Below are 14460 nucleotides of genomic sequence, written 5' to 3' on the forward strand. Positions count from 1 at the left end.
ACTGGCAAAACCCGACCAGACAGACATCTCTCAAAGACGTTGGGGAGAGGCGGGTGTATCTCCCCGGAGCCTGGGCAATGTTATTTCCTGGGGCAAAGCAAGTCACAAAGGATGGAAGCTGATGACTGAATGTCTGGGGCAGGGTGGGAGGCAGGGCCAGGAGGTGGGGGTGGAGTGGTGGAAAGGGAGGAGGGGCAGAGTGCTGGCTGGTTTCACACAGACAAATCTCTTCATTTTTCCAGACTGGAAAAAGCTGTTTGGGCTGTGCACATTTGCAGAGAGTCACGGTATTTACTACGCTTCCTGGCTCAACAGATTTCTTTTTGTCATTCAGTCAAACGCAGCTTGTATTTTTCATAGCCAGAGCTGAACAGCCCATGGGGGCTCTTCCCCCACATTGTGTTCAAAAACACATCACCAGTGACTCAAAAAACCCAGCTCATATGGGCAACAGGAGTGGGTGGGGGTGGCAATGTTTTAGAGATAAAGACCCACATTTAGACAAACAGTGTCTCCCCCTTGGAGGTATTTAATAACACTCCTTATTTGCCGAGCCCACGTTGTTTTCTGGGCAGCCATAAGAACAAACTGCTATTCTAAAACCTGATTCCTGCACTTGGCATGTGACTCTCAGTTATCCATATTGACAGTGGTGGAGGATAAGGTGCAGGAAAAGTGGTTAATTAAAAAACAAAAAACAAAAACCTTCTTGCCAGAATGTGCCTATGCACAGTTCAGCTCCAGACATGCTTCTGGCCAAATGTCAGGTTGGAAAGTTGGCTGTTGAACCACTGTATGCTAAACCAGTACTTCAATCCAACAGACATTAACTGGCCACTTACTATGTGCGAGGTTCAGTGCTAGGGGTGGGAGTATCCAAATGGACCACAACTTAACATGCACTTTACATTTTTAATAGAAAACAGAGTGTGAGCCCAATGCTATGCACAGCTAATGGTGGAATTTGGGGCGTCAAATATGCACCAGGTGAGTAAGGGAAGTCTTTTGGGGGTAGGAGAGGGGAGAGACCCCTTCACATCACACTCGTGCCGCCCTGGGAGTCGGAGAGTGGGAACCTCATCTTCGGAGATGATATGACATATTCAGGCGATGTCCGACCCCTCTGGCCAAGGGGAGGGTGAAGAAACAGGCATCCCTGATGATGCGGGTTAACATCACCTGATACAACGGAATACAGCCTCTAACTTCTTCCTCTTCTTGGGTTGCCAAAGCACAAAGTCATCTTGCATTGATTTAAAGAGAGAAAGGACCCACACAGACTTCTCAGTCTTGTTTTTGAGTCAGGAGCTCTGGGGAGTCAGAGAGGGGTGGAGGCTGATGGAGGGAAGGAGGGGTCTTTAGGGGACCAGGGAGTTGGGGAAGCTGGGAATTCTGTATAGTCCAAGTTGACTATGCCAGATGTAGCTCAATTTTTTTTTTCTTTTGAGAGACTGTTATGGGTTTCCTTTCCAAAGTGGAACTGCAGGGATGGAAAAATGAGTTTCAGTTGCTATGGAAATAGGAGTTGGCTGGAGCCTGCGGGAGCAGCAGCTGGAGTAGAACAAGTGGCCAGGAACCTGGCCCTGTGACAGAGGGGCTTCCGGCTGGGGATAAGACAACAACAGGCTTTAGCAGGGAGGAGGAGGAGGGAAGAAGAGACAGGAGACAGATTCTGCTGCCTATGGATTCTGCAGACACGTAGAGTGATAGAGAATGGTGTGTGCGTGTGCATGTGTGTGTGTGGCGGGGGGGGGGGGTTGCATGTACATCCCCACAGGCCAAAAGAAAAAAAAAAAAAGAGAGAGAGAGAGAAGCAAAATAAATCACTGCCTGAGGAAGAACAGAGTTTCACTGGAGACTCTGAGGTCAAGAAAGCCCTGAGACAGTTGAGTGACAGAAGAGAAGAGGCTTGTTGTTTCAAAGACTTCCAGGGGGTGAGCAAATGCCTGAGCAGGGACTGGCCCTCGCACTCTGTGCTCCCTCACCTTTTGTCCTCACACAACTCTTCACATTGAAACTGATGTGGGCCAGAAACACAGCCAACAAAATCCCCGCGGGGTTAGTGAGACTGTGGGAGTGGGCAAGCTGGTGGTTCTGTTTCATCTGCATCGCTGGGTCACTGTTTCCGTTCCAGGTAGAGAGCCTGCATGACCTAGGGGCTTGAGGGTCTTCTAGCCTGACGCTTCAAAGGAGTCTGAATGTTCTCAGCATCACATGCTGAGGAGGTGTTTTGATTAGGCTTATGGTGACTTTAGGTCTTTGCTGGATCCTTCAGCAGGGCTCACCTGGAGGAATATTTTTCTATTCTCACTCCTATCCCAGTAAGAGGAACCACTCAGCCCCCTTCCTCCCATCATGGTGGGGGTGAGTGGACAGGGGAACCTCACATTCACAAAGGGACTCAAAGTTAGGCTTTTGACACTATATAATTCTATCACTGTCTATACATGTTGTCCCTGAGAAACACTGACAGGATCATACAGTTTAAGCTGTATTTCTTCATTTTTCAATATATCAAGACTCTAAAAAGTGGAAGTAAGCATCAAAGATGAATAAAATACTTATAAATAAAATTAACCAAGGAGGTAAAAGACTCATACACTAAAAACTGTAAAACGCTGCTGAAAGAAATTAAAGAAGATACAAATAAATGGAAAGACATCCCATGTTCATTGATAAGGAAGCTTAACATTAAGATGGAAATACTACTCAAAGCAATCTATAGATTCGATGCAATCTCTATCAAAATCCCAACGATTTTTTTTTTTCAGAAATAGAAAAATCCACACTAAAATTTATATGGAATCTCGAGAAACCCCAAAGAGCCAAAATGATCTTGAAAAAGATGAACCAAGTAGGAGGACTCACACTTTCTGATATCAAACCTTACAACAAAGGTACAGTAATCAACACAGCATGACACTGGTACACAGACATATAGAGCAATAGAATAGAGGGCCTAGAAATAAACCCTCGCGTGTATGGTCAAATGATTTTCAACAGGAGGCCAAAAACACTTACTGGGGAAAGGATACTCTTTTCGACAAATAGTGTTGGGAGAACTGAATACCCACATGCAAAAGAAATGAAGCTGGACACTTTATACCAGAATTAGCTAAAATGGAACAAAGACCTAAACATAAAATCTAAAACTGTAAACTCTTATGAGAAAACACAGAGTAAAAGCCTCATGACATTGAACTTGATAATGATTGCTTCCAGATGCCACCAAAAGCATAGATAACAAAAGAAAAACTAGATAAACTGAACTTCCTTAAGATGAAAAACTTTGGTGTACCAAAGGACACTATCAACAAAGTGAAAAGACAGGATGGGAGAAAATATTTGCACATCATACATCTGATAAGGGATGAGTATCCAGAATACATAAAGACCTACAACTTAACAGCAAAAACAAAGCAAAACAAAACCCAACCTGTTTCAAAAATGGACAAAGGACCTAATAGACATTTCTCCAAAGAAGATATATAAATGGCCATTAAGCACATGGAAAGATGCTCAACATCACTAGTCATCAGGAAAATGCAAATCAAAATCACAATGAGATCCTATTAGAAGGGCCATTACCCAAAACCCAGAAAATAACAAATGTTGACAAGGATATGGAGAAATAGAAAGCTCTGCACATTGCTGATGGGAATGAAAAATGGCATAGACACTGAGGAAATGGTATGGTAATTCCTCAAAAAATAAAATAGTAGAATTACCTTATCATCCAGCAATTCCACTCTGGATATATACCCAAAAGAACTGAAAGCAAGGATATTTGTACACTTACACTCACGGCAGTATTATTCACAATGGCCAAGACATAGAAGTAACCCACATGTCCATGGACAGAAGAATGGATAAACCTAATACCATACACGCATACAACAGGATATGATTCCATCTTAAAAAGGAAGGATATTCTGACACCTGCCACAACACGGATGAACCCTGGAGACATTATACCAAGTGAAATAAGCCAGTCACAAAAGAACAAATATGGCACGATATCACGGACATAGTGTACCTGGAGTAGTCAAAATTATAGAGATGGAAAGTGCAGTGGTGGTTGTCAGAGTCTGGAGGAAGGAGGGAATGGGGAGGAAATTAAAACTAATCAGAAAATTGAAGTCTTTGTTTACTGAGTTTAGGAAGATGAGAAAATTCTAGAGATGGATGGTGGTGATGTTTGGTTACACAACCATGTAAAGTACTTAATGCCACTGAACTGTACATTTTTATATGGTTAAAATGGTAAACCTTACGTCATGTATATTTTCCCACAATCAGTGTGTGTGTGTGTGTGTGTGTGTGTGTGTGTGTGTGTGTGTGTAAATAACACACAATCAGCCTCTCGACTTCTGCGAAGTTCTGCCCTCACAGGCTGTCTGTCCAGTTAAGCCCAGTCAGCACCCAGGATAAGTTCTTTCCCCTCGTCAAAACTTACAGAGGTGGAAACAAGACCACAGGCTGGTGTGGCGAGCCCCTCGTATGCAGGCGGGATAGAAAGATGAATGGAGATGAGGACTGTTCAGGGAGGACAGTCCCCTTGCTCTGATGCAGGGTCTCCAGTGATAAGGGCTGTCAGGCAAGAGTGGGCACAGTGGGCACTGTGGCAGCTGAGAGGAAGAGGGGAACTTTTGCTTGGCTGGCAGGTGGTATCACAGAGGAAGTGGTGCTTCAGGGGGCTTTGAAAGAATGAGGATGTGCGTGTGTGTGAACTGGGGGAGGGAACTTCAGGTGGGTTGTCTGTCTGTCTGTCTCTAAAGAGAATGCCGGTTCAGCAGGGAGAGGAGGTGACCAGGGAGCAGATGACAGGAACATGTGCCACACAAGTCTGTCGTCTTGGAAGGTAAGTATTATAAAGGCATATTTGGCCTTGATCTGCAACCTTCTGGAGCAGATCCAGAAGGAATTTGAATGCCAAACTCCCAATAACAACTTCTGTGTACAGAGGACTTACTATGGTGTGTCTCACTCAATAACCCTAAATGGTAGGGAACAACATGAGCTCCATTTTCAGCTGAGGAAACTGAGGCCCAAGTGGTTAAGCAACTTGCCAAGAACACGCACATGGCCAGTAATGGTGGAGCTGGGCTATCAACCCAGAACTACATGGGTCTCAAACTCTAATACACATAAGAAATGCCTCAGGAGCTAGTTTAAAAACACAAATTCCATTCCCAGTGGCCAAAGATGGAATCTTTTGAACAACAAAACTAAGTGTATTGGATTATAACCCAGAGTATAAAATAAAGCCCATGAGTCCATATTATTATAAATAAAAAGAGAAATTAATAAATGGGAGAGAAGAGCCAAATCATCTGTGAAGAATTCCAAATAAATAATGTAGATATACTACCCTAAAGAAGGGAGGATAGAACTCCCCAGTGCCTCAAGCATGGGCTGTGCATAATCACTTCCTTCCAAGAGTATCGCATGGAATGGGGGGGGGGGGGGGGGGGACGGGAACAGAGTAACCTTACAGTGGACAGACCTGACAAACGTTCAGTCAGGTGATCGAGGTCAGTATCAACAGCGATAGGTCATGTTGACCATGAAGTGATGAAAATGGCACTTTACCTCTGTGGCCTTCCTCTCCCAAACCCATAACACCAGTCTAACCATGAGAAAAAGATCAGACAAATTCCAATAGAGGGGTTATTCTACAATATACCCGACCAGTACTTCTCAAAACTGTGAAAGTCATCAAAAACAAGGAAATTCTGGGGCACCTGCGTGGCTCAGTGGGTTAAGCGTCTAACTTCAGCTCAAGTCATGATCTCACAGTTCATAGGTTCGAGCCCTGCTGTGCTGACAGCTCAGAGCCTGAAGCCTGCTTTGGATTCTGTGTCTCCCTCTCTCTCTGCCCCTCCCCTACTCGTACTCTGTTTCTCTCTCTCTCAAAAAACAAACATTAAAAAAAAACTTAAAAACAAAAACAAGGAAATTCTAATACAGTCACAGACAGTAGGAACCGAAGAAGTAACAACTAAATGTGATACTAAATGAGTTCTTGGAATCAAGGTAAACACTAAGAAAAACTGAATCAGCTATGGACTTTGGTTACAATGTATTCATATTAGTTCATTTTGTTACAACAAATGTACCATAGCACATTTGTTACTCTTAATAATAGGGGAAACTGGGTGTGGGGTATGTGGGAACTCTCTAGGCTATCATCTCAATTTTTCTGTAAATCTAACCTGGTCTAAAAAAAATAAAATCTATTTTTAAAAAATCCCCAGGTTTAGCCTCAGAACCTCTGGCCCTCTGCTGTGACTTTGCATAAGTGTATCAGAGTTGTGAATGAAGCTGGCCCCATTCCCTGCCTGTTGATGGACGTCAGAGAAGCCGCAGATACAGTGATATCGGCAGGGTTGGGGGAACAGTTCACCCCTCCTCCATCGGACTCCTCCTCCATCGGACTCCCTGTATGCCCTCCTCCATCGGACTCCCTGAGGTTAGGGATGGCGCCTCTCTCATTAGACTGGCAGCCTTCCTCATATGAGAACTGGATCTCCCCTCTCAGGCGAGGCAGCCTGGCGGCCCCTGAGGACAGGAACCGCTTTTCCTCTTGAGGATCTCAAGAAGGCCTCCCTTAGTAGCCCCAGGGGCCACAGATTCTCCATATGCATTTTGTCTTCCTTTTAGGTAAGTCAAGGTTCTTCAGATGGGTGGGAGGAGAGGCCATGTCCGAAACGTACGTTTTTCAAAGCTGGCAAATTCGGCTTGTTCCAAAATAACAGGTCTCCCAACACACTCAGAGAAGCACAATCGGTGCTCATAACAGCAAGCTCAGCGGTCTCTTGGGCTTGGGACCCTAAGCTTCCTCTCTGGCGCCCCTCTTACCTCGCGCCCCGCAGCAACAGTGTAAAACTGGGTTGCTGCCAATTCTATAATGGAACTCAGCATCCCAGGAAACGGTGTCTCAGCTTCAAGAGGCTATTGTTGGAAGGTGCACAGCAAGTGACCCCAAAATGTGGGACAGTGTATCAGCAGAATGCACACACAGTATCTGTAATTACTGATCTGCAGAAGTTCTCAAGAAAGGACAGGATGCGCCTCTGGACAAAGCAGGAAGAGCAAGGCCTGGAAATCAAATCAAGACGTGACAATGAGGGGGAAAAAAGGCCGATTGTACTAACATAAGCTGAAGGAATATTAGGTAGACAGAAACGGTGGAGTGTGAGGAGCTCAGAAAAGCTGGTACAAAAGAAAGGCTTTGAGAGTCTGTCTTATCTCCCACGTTGTTCAGAGCAGTGGAGTTGCTGGAAACTCTTGAACATTACAGGCGGCTCAGAGGGCTGGCCAGAGCTTCCTGGAATACTCTCTTGACAGAATCGTACGGTTGGTCCAGGGAGCAGGAGGAAAGCAACGATTTGGTCACCGATTTCAGTCACGTCTGCCGTGGGCACAGGGACGGGGGCTTAGATCAGGCGCGCTGTCAGTGTGGACCCTTGTACCCCTCAGGGGATACAAACATCTTAGGCTGTCCTATTAAAAATCATCCATCCTGCTCACCTTGTTTTGGTTCTGTGAATACCAATCTTCTAACAAGACCTTGGCTTCCCATGCGGGCTTCCCTACAGATGAAGGAATGTGCTGACAAGCTGACATAAAGTTTTCAGGCTGCCTCACAGTGCTTGTCCCATTGTGATTTAATATATTTGTGGTCTGGCTTCCTTACCAGGCTCCTGTGAATTTGGTTAGTCTGTCCCTTTCAGCCTGATTAGCTCCATGTGCACCAAGGAATCAACAAACCATGGATGGTGCACCAAGCTCCATCCCTGGCCCGTGGAGAATGAGCTCCACCAGTGTCCAGGCCCCCTCCATGCTGGCCCTAAGGGGGCTTTCTTTCAGTGACAGCCTCTCCCTGGACGTCACAGTCTAGCTGCTCTTTGCCACATCAATCACCCCAACCACAGCTATCAACCCTGTGCCCAGAGTGAGCTGTGGGGGCCCTGAAAACAAAGCATGCAGCACCAAAAGCAACTTTATGAGTCCCACGGGACAAAAAAGAATTAAGGAAGAGAGAGGCCCTTTGCTTGGGGGGGGGGGGGGGGCGGTATGATGCCAAGAACACACGATAGAGTATAAGCTGAAGAAGCTGGCAATGTTTAATCTAGAACAGGGAAGATCTGGTAGGGCCAGCAGGTTCCCTATCATCAAATATCTGAAGGACTGTCGCAATGAAAAGGGGACAGATTTGTTCCCTGAGGCTCCCGAAGAAAGCATGACAACCAAGGGCCAGCAGATTCAGGGAGAAGGATTCCAAGTGGATAAGAAAGAGGAAATTTCCAACGGCAGATTTCCTCTACTACCAATAATTCAAATAATATCTTCACTTCCTTTCTTCCTTTTGTCAAATTTTGAGAAGTTTAAACCTGTAATTAAGAACATAAACTGTGGAGCAGGACAACCCAGGTTCACTTTCCAGTTGTCACTTACTAGCTATATAACTTTGGGCAAGTTATGTAATAACTTCCCTGGGCCTGTTTTCTCAGCTAATAATAGTACCTACCTCAAATAGGACTAAACCCATGTGACTGTGGTGAGGAGTAATGAAATTATGCGAGAAGGGGGCTTAGAACAACACGTAGCACATAGTAAGTGCTCAGTAAGTGGCAACTATTATTTTTATCATGTTCTCATACTATCTATACTATTTTTCATGTTTTTTTTAAAGTAGAAATAAATTTATGTAAATCTATTTTATCTTTAAGTTAAAAAATTTTTTTTAATTTATTTTGAGAGAGAAACAGTGTGAATGGGGGAGGGACAAGGAGAGAGAGGGAGAGAGGAGAATCCCAAGCAGGCTCCGTGCTGCCAGTGCAGAGCCTGACACGGGGCTCGAACTGATGACACTGTGAGATCGTCACCTGAACTGAAACCAAGAGTCGGACGCTTAATGGATTGAGCCACCCAGGCGGTCCTATGTAAATTTATTTTAAAGAAAGCTCTCTATATTACTACTGTAAATGTAGAGAGACAAACACTTGCCCTGTGGAGGTGGGAGCTATAAAAATAAACAACACGTGGGGCGCCTGGGTGGCTCAGTCAGTTAAGCGTCCGACTTCGGCCCAGGTCCGTGAGTTCGAGCCCCTCTTTGGGCTCTGTGCTGACAGTGCAGAGCCTGGAGCCTGTTTCAGATTCTGTGTCTCCCTCTCTCTCTCTCTGACCCTCCCCCGTTCATGCTCTGTCTCAAAAATAAATAAACGTTAAAAAATAAAAATAAAAAAATAAACAACACGATGTTATGAAATGTTAGCTAACGAAGACTGCCTGTTCCACGACCTGAATTTGAGGACTGCCATCTTTTCCATAAAAAGGAGAGACAAGCCAGTTGAGTACTACACTGAGACTTCTTTTGTTGACTGTAGCCAGGAGAGTCTGGTGAGCTCTGGGAAGGATAAGGCCCGTGTGGTTGTAGCTTCTGGTCTGGGGACAGACAGCAGCTTGGAGAGGATCAAAGAGGCAGCTTAAAAGGGAACATCTATCCTAGTCTGAGACTTGACGTTGTTTAGTGACACGACTCTATTCCACACCAGATCATCTCACAAGGTCCCCAATGGTGTATACACGGCACACCCAAAACACCCAAATCTGAAACACTTTGTAGCTTCCCCCCTGTACTCGTCGCCGCCCCCCAGAGGTCACCTGCAGACCTGCAGTCTGTTGCACTGGTGGCATTTTTCCTGCCTGAAGGCTTTTTCTGGCTGCATCGTGTATACCACAGATGGTGAGCAGAAGCGCGAAGGCAGGGAAATACCCCAGCTTCCTTGCCTCGTCGTGGGACATATGATCTCTCCAAGGGTCCCCAATGAGACTGAGCCGTTGCCCCAGTGGTAACTCACTTACCAACACACCCTTTCCCCTTGTCCACATGGCTTTCCTCTCTTCCCCAGGTCCACTGCACTCTCACCGGGCTTTCTGCCATCACTTCCCAATTAAAGTCCTGGCACCCAAATCCTTGTCTCATGATCTGCTTTTGGGGAAACCCCAACCATGGCATAGTTTAAACTTTAACCCTGGAATGAGGTGCCCAGTGAGTAAACGCCACGCCATTGGAGACCTCAAGAAATAGCTGAGGACCCTCGATGGGGATTCATGGGTCAGGTAAAGATTGAGCTAGATGGACATTTAATATTCCTATGATCCTCAGGTCCCATGACTCTAGATAAAGAGTTGGCAAACTACAGCCCACGAGCCACAGCCAGCCCACTGCCTGCTTCTGTACAATTGTGAGCTAAGGATGTTTTTCCCATTTTTAAACAGTTTTAACAAATCAAAATAAGAATAACATTTTGTGACCCATTAAAATCCTATGAAACACAAATTTCGGTGTATGTAAATTAAGTCTTATTGGAACAAAGTTACACCCATTCATTTCCATACCCTCTACCAGCTGCTTTTACTCCACAGACACACAGGTGAGAGCATATGCAACTGAAACCATATGATCCGCAAAGCTCAAAGTATTTCCTACCTGGTCCTTTACAGAAAAACGTTTGCTGACCCCTGTTCAAGATCACCATCCTGCAGGGACAAGAGGCAGATTGAGACCTGGCTATCCCATGGACGGGAAGGCCCAGTGCCAGACCTAGAATTTAGGGGGTAGCTTGCATCAGACCTTCTCAGTGCCTTTTTCTACAACTTTGTGCCTATCCTCACTCCTCCTTCTGCCCCTGCAGGCAACTGGGACTCTTCTACTGAGGCATTACTGGTTTTATACCAGGAATAGTTTTATTTTTAAAGGGCATGGGATTTGTCTTCTCCACACTCCACCCACTGTCCCAGGTAGTTTCATCCATGCTTGAGGGCTTCTGCAACCGCTTAGTTAGTGATCCCTCCCCAAACCAAACCAAATCTCCAGCCCAGGACTGTGTCCTGAGATCTCTCATCAACTGTCTGTTCAGCATCAGATTAAGAGGGAGGTGCTGGAGGTGGTTTTGCTGCTTACCAGCTGTGTAACATACGACAAGGTATTTAACTGCATGGGGCACCAATTTCATCATCTGTCAGAAGTGGAAACCATCCTGCCCAGCCTGCCAGGATTACTGTGCTAATCGGATGAAATGAGAGCTGTCCCCAAAACACAGTGCCACCTGGCCTCAACCTCTGTCTCCAGCATATTATCATTATTGTACTTCTGTTCTATTTGCCTACCACACTCCCTACATACTGGCTTCCCTTGAGTTCCCTGACCTTGCCAAGCTCCTGACTACCTCTGGGCCTTTGCACATGCTACTTTTTCTGCCTAAACACTTTTTCCTCATCTTGTGCTTGGCTGCTTCACACCTTTCTGATACCCAGTCTAAGGCAGGCCCCTTCTGTATGCCTCCCCACCTTGATTCTTTCATTGCATGTGCAGTGATGTGTAATTTCAGTCAATTCTCATTATTCGCAGCAGCTATGTTCTGTAAATTTGCCGTGAATATGGAATTAGCAAATACTGAACCATTGTTCCCAGGGGAAAAAAAAAAACCGAAGTTAGGTTTCTGTGAGCCTCTGGTCACATTTTCATCAACAGATCAATCAATACCTAACCTTGTCTTATGTATGTTTCTTTTAAAATTTATTTATTTATTTATTTATTAACATTTACTTATTTTTGAGAGACAGAGAGAAACAGAGCATGAGCAGGAGAGGGGTGGAGAGAGGGGAAGACACAGAATCCGAAGCAGGCTCCGGGCTCTGAGCTGTCAGCACAGAGCCTGACACGGGGGCTCAAACTCACAAACCATGAGATCATGACCTGAGCTGAAGTCCGGACGCTTAACTGACTGAGCCACCAGGCACCCCATGTGTGTTTCTTTTTAAAGACACCTTATTTAATAAATATTGTTGATTCATTCATATTGAACTCAGCCAAACCCAGGACAGCTCATGCCTGAACAAAGCTTATCTAATAATACACATTTTCTCTGTAAGGCACCTCACAACCTTCTTGTGTTTAGGGGCACTAGTCAGCACTTGAGCATGATGCTTGGGGGTGATTTTAAACAGAAATCACCAACCAACAGAAAAAGCACAAAAATGCAGAAAACATGGCACAAAATAAACCACAAAGAGGACACCTGTTTACAGTATGAGAGCTAAAACCAGAAGGCACAGCGTTGCCTCATTTTGACCTCAGCTGGGAACGTGCATGTTGGGCAACTCTAATTTTCTGCCACTCTGCCCATGTCCATGCATGACCACGAAAGTGCTGCAGGTATTGATTTCAGGGTTACAAATACATTTCAGCGAGTAGGGGGATTCGCGACTACAGAATCTGCAAAAAAAAAAAACGAGGATCCATGATACTTTCTCCCATTTCCCTCATTCAGCGGATTGTGAATTCACAGAGACTTGGCTTCCCTCTTACTCACTGTTTTAGCTCTAGAATCTGGGAAACTGCCTGGCACATAGTGGGCTCTCAATAACAAATATATTGTGAATGAACGAATGAGTCAATTCAGTGAAAGTGCTTTGCTGGCAGCGGCGATAACCGTTGTTTATGGGAATGCGCCACTGAGATGCCCTGTGCTAAGTGTTTTGTCCACATTCTCTGTCAATGAGGGAAACAGCAGATTACTTCCGCACATGGGCCCTAGAGACAGATTCCCGGGGATGTGCCTCTTCCTAATTATATAACCCTGAGCAAGTTCTTTGGCCTTTCTGAGGCCCAGCTTCTTCAACCATCATAGGGAGTAATTATAGTCCTACCTTGTGGGCCATATGAGGAGTCGAATGTGGCAATGCACAGAAAGCTGGCAAGCACCAGGCACAGGTACGCCCTTAGTAACCATTATCTTTAATTGTTAATTTTTTTTTTTTTAACGTTTATTTTTGAGACAGAGAGAGACAGAGCATGAACAGGGGAGGGGCAGAGAGAGAGGGAGACACAGAATCAGAAGCAGGCTCCAGGCTCTGAGTTGTCAGCCCAGAGCCCGATGCGGGGCTCGAACTCACGGACCTCGAGATCATGACCTGAGCTGAAGTCGGACGCTTAACCGAATGAGCCACCCAGGCGCCCCCCCCCATTATCTTTAATTGTTAATAATTCCCACAACAAGTCTACGTGTTTTACACTATCATACCCATTTTGCAGGTGAGGAAACTGAGGCTACAAGTGGTTCCATGAATTCCTGAGGGACGGGCTGGCTGTGGGGACTCCAAGCCCATGCTGGTAACCACTTTGCTGTTACCTAAATATAAGGGATCATTTTTATCAGCTACAGGGGATCTTACTCTGCCTGCTCAGTGACATTTACCAAATGATGGGGCAGCTCAGGCCAGCCCCTGAACTTCTAGGGGATCTGGATTAAGAGGAAGACTCCCTGGTGAGTCTTCTCTCACATTCCACATCAGTGTCTTTCTGTTCTCTGCCCACTTTTTTTGTTTAACCCCTTCAGAACCAGTCCTACTGGGAGGGGGAGGTGTTGGTTTGTTATCTTGGGTTTGACAGCTCAAAGGGGGAGATATCTCCTGCTTCAAAAGCAGGGAAGAGGAGGAGGAGGAGGAAAAGGAGGAGGAGGAGAAGGGGAGAGGAGAAGGAGAATCAGCATGTACAAACGTCCTTGGGTTTTGTGCAATCTTAGATCAAGAGTCCTCAAACTTAGCTGCTAGTTGCAATCTCCTGAAAAGCTTTTAAATATCCAAATGCCCAGGTCCCAACCCAGACCACTTACCTTTGAGTCTCTGGGGGTGTTACGGGGGCATCAGGATGCTCCCCAAGAGCTTCCAATGTGCGACCAAGTTTGAGAACGGTGCTTTGGATCCTATCCGTCCGTACTCAGCTGCAAAGCTCAAGTCGCCTTGGACACGGGTAACTCTCTTCTCTTTGGACTTGCCCTTCGGGGACTCGGGCACGCTTTCCAGAGGCACAGGCTAGTAGAGGACGTCCGCGTGCCAGCGACCTGCTGTTCTGCGCTGCCCCTAGGCCCAGCTTGGAGACTGCGGGGCTCCGGGTCCCCTTAGGCAACAGCACGTGTGGCCGCTCCGACTTCTCCGCTCATCTGTGCAGACCGCGCGCGGGGCTCCGCGGCCGCCGCGCTGCCCACCCCGACCTCAGAGGCTCGGGGGAAACGCCCGAGGCTCCGGAATCCTACCTAGGCTGCCGGCGCTGCCCTCCAGTCCCCGGAACCCTGGGGCTCGGGTTCGCTCCGCCGCCCGGCTCCGCGGTGCTTTTCGCCTGCGCCGGAGAGGCGCCCACTAGAGCGCAGGCGCCACCTAGTGGGCGCGCGGGGGCGGCGCGGGGGACGCGGCCGGGAGGTGGGAGCGCGGCCCGGGCGGAAATGCGGCCGCGCTGCCCACGTGGGCGGCTCTCCAGGTCGCAGCGAGTCCCGGGCGCAAGTCCCGGCCGGCTGGGACCACCTTTCTTCCCGATCCCGCACTGGAACCTGAACTTGCTGAACTTCCCCTTGGGGGCACGGCGGGGCAGCCAGGCCCTGCCTCCCGGCCTGG

General features: G+C 46.8%; 1 protein-coding gene across 1 annotated transcript in view; it reads right to left on the reverse strand.

Moving 5' to 3' along the window:
• The window catches only part of CHD9 (chromodomain helicase DNA binding protein 9), a 237841-nt gene extending 223677 nt beyond the window's left edge, over positions 1 to 14164 (reverse strand). The window contains exon 1 of the mRNA XM_086689430.1: positions 13686 to 14164. The gene's annotated coding sequence lies outside the window, so the exon portion shown is untranslated. The remainder of the gene's footprint in view (positions 1 to 13685) is intronic.
• Positions 14165 to 14460: the final 296 nt, after the last annotated feature.

The sequence above is a fragment of the Puma concolor genome, chromosome E2, assembly GCF_028749965.1.
Source record: "Puma concolor isolate L17-30 chromosome E2, mPumCon1.1.hap2, whole genome shotgun sequence".
In the NCBI taxonomy this organism is placed as follows: Eukaryota; Metazoa; Chordata; class Mammalia; order Carnivora; family Felidae; genus Puma; species Puma concolor.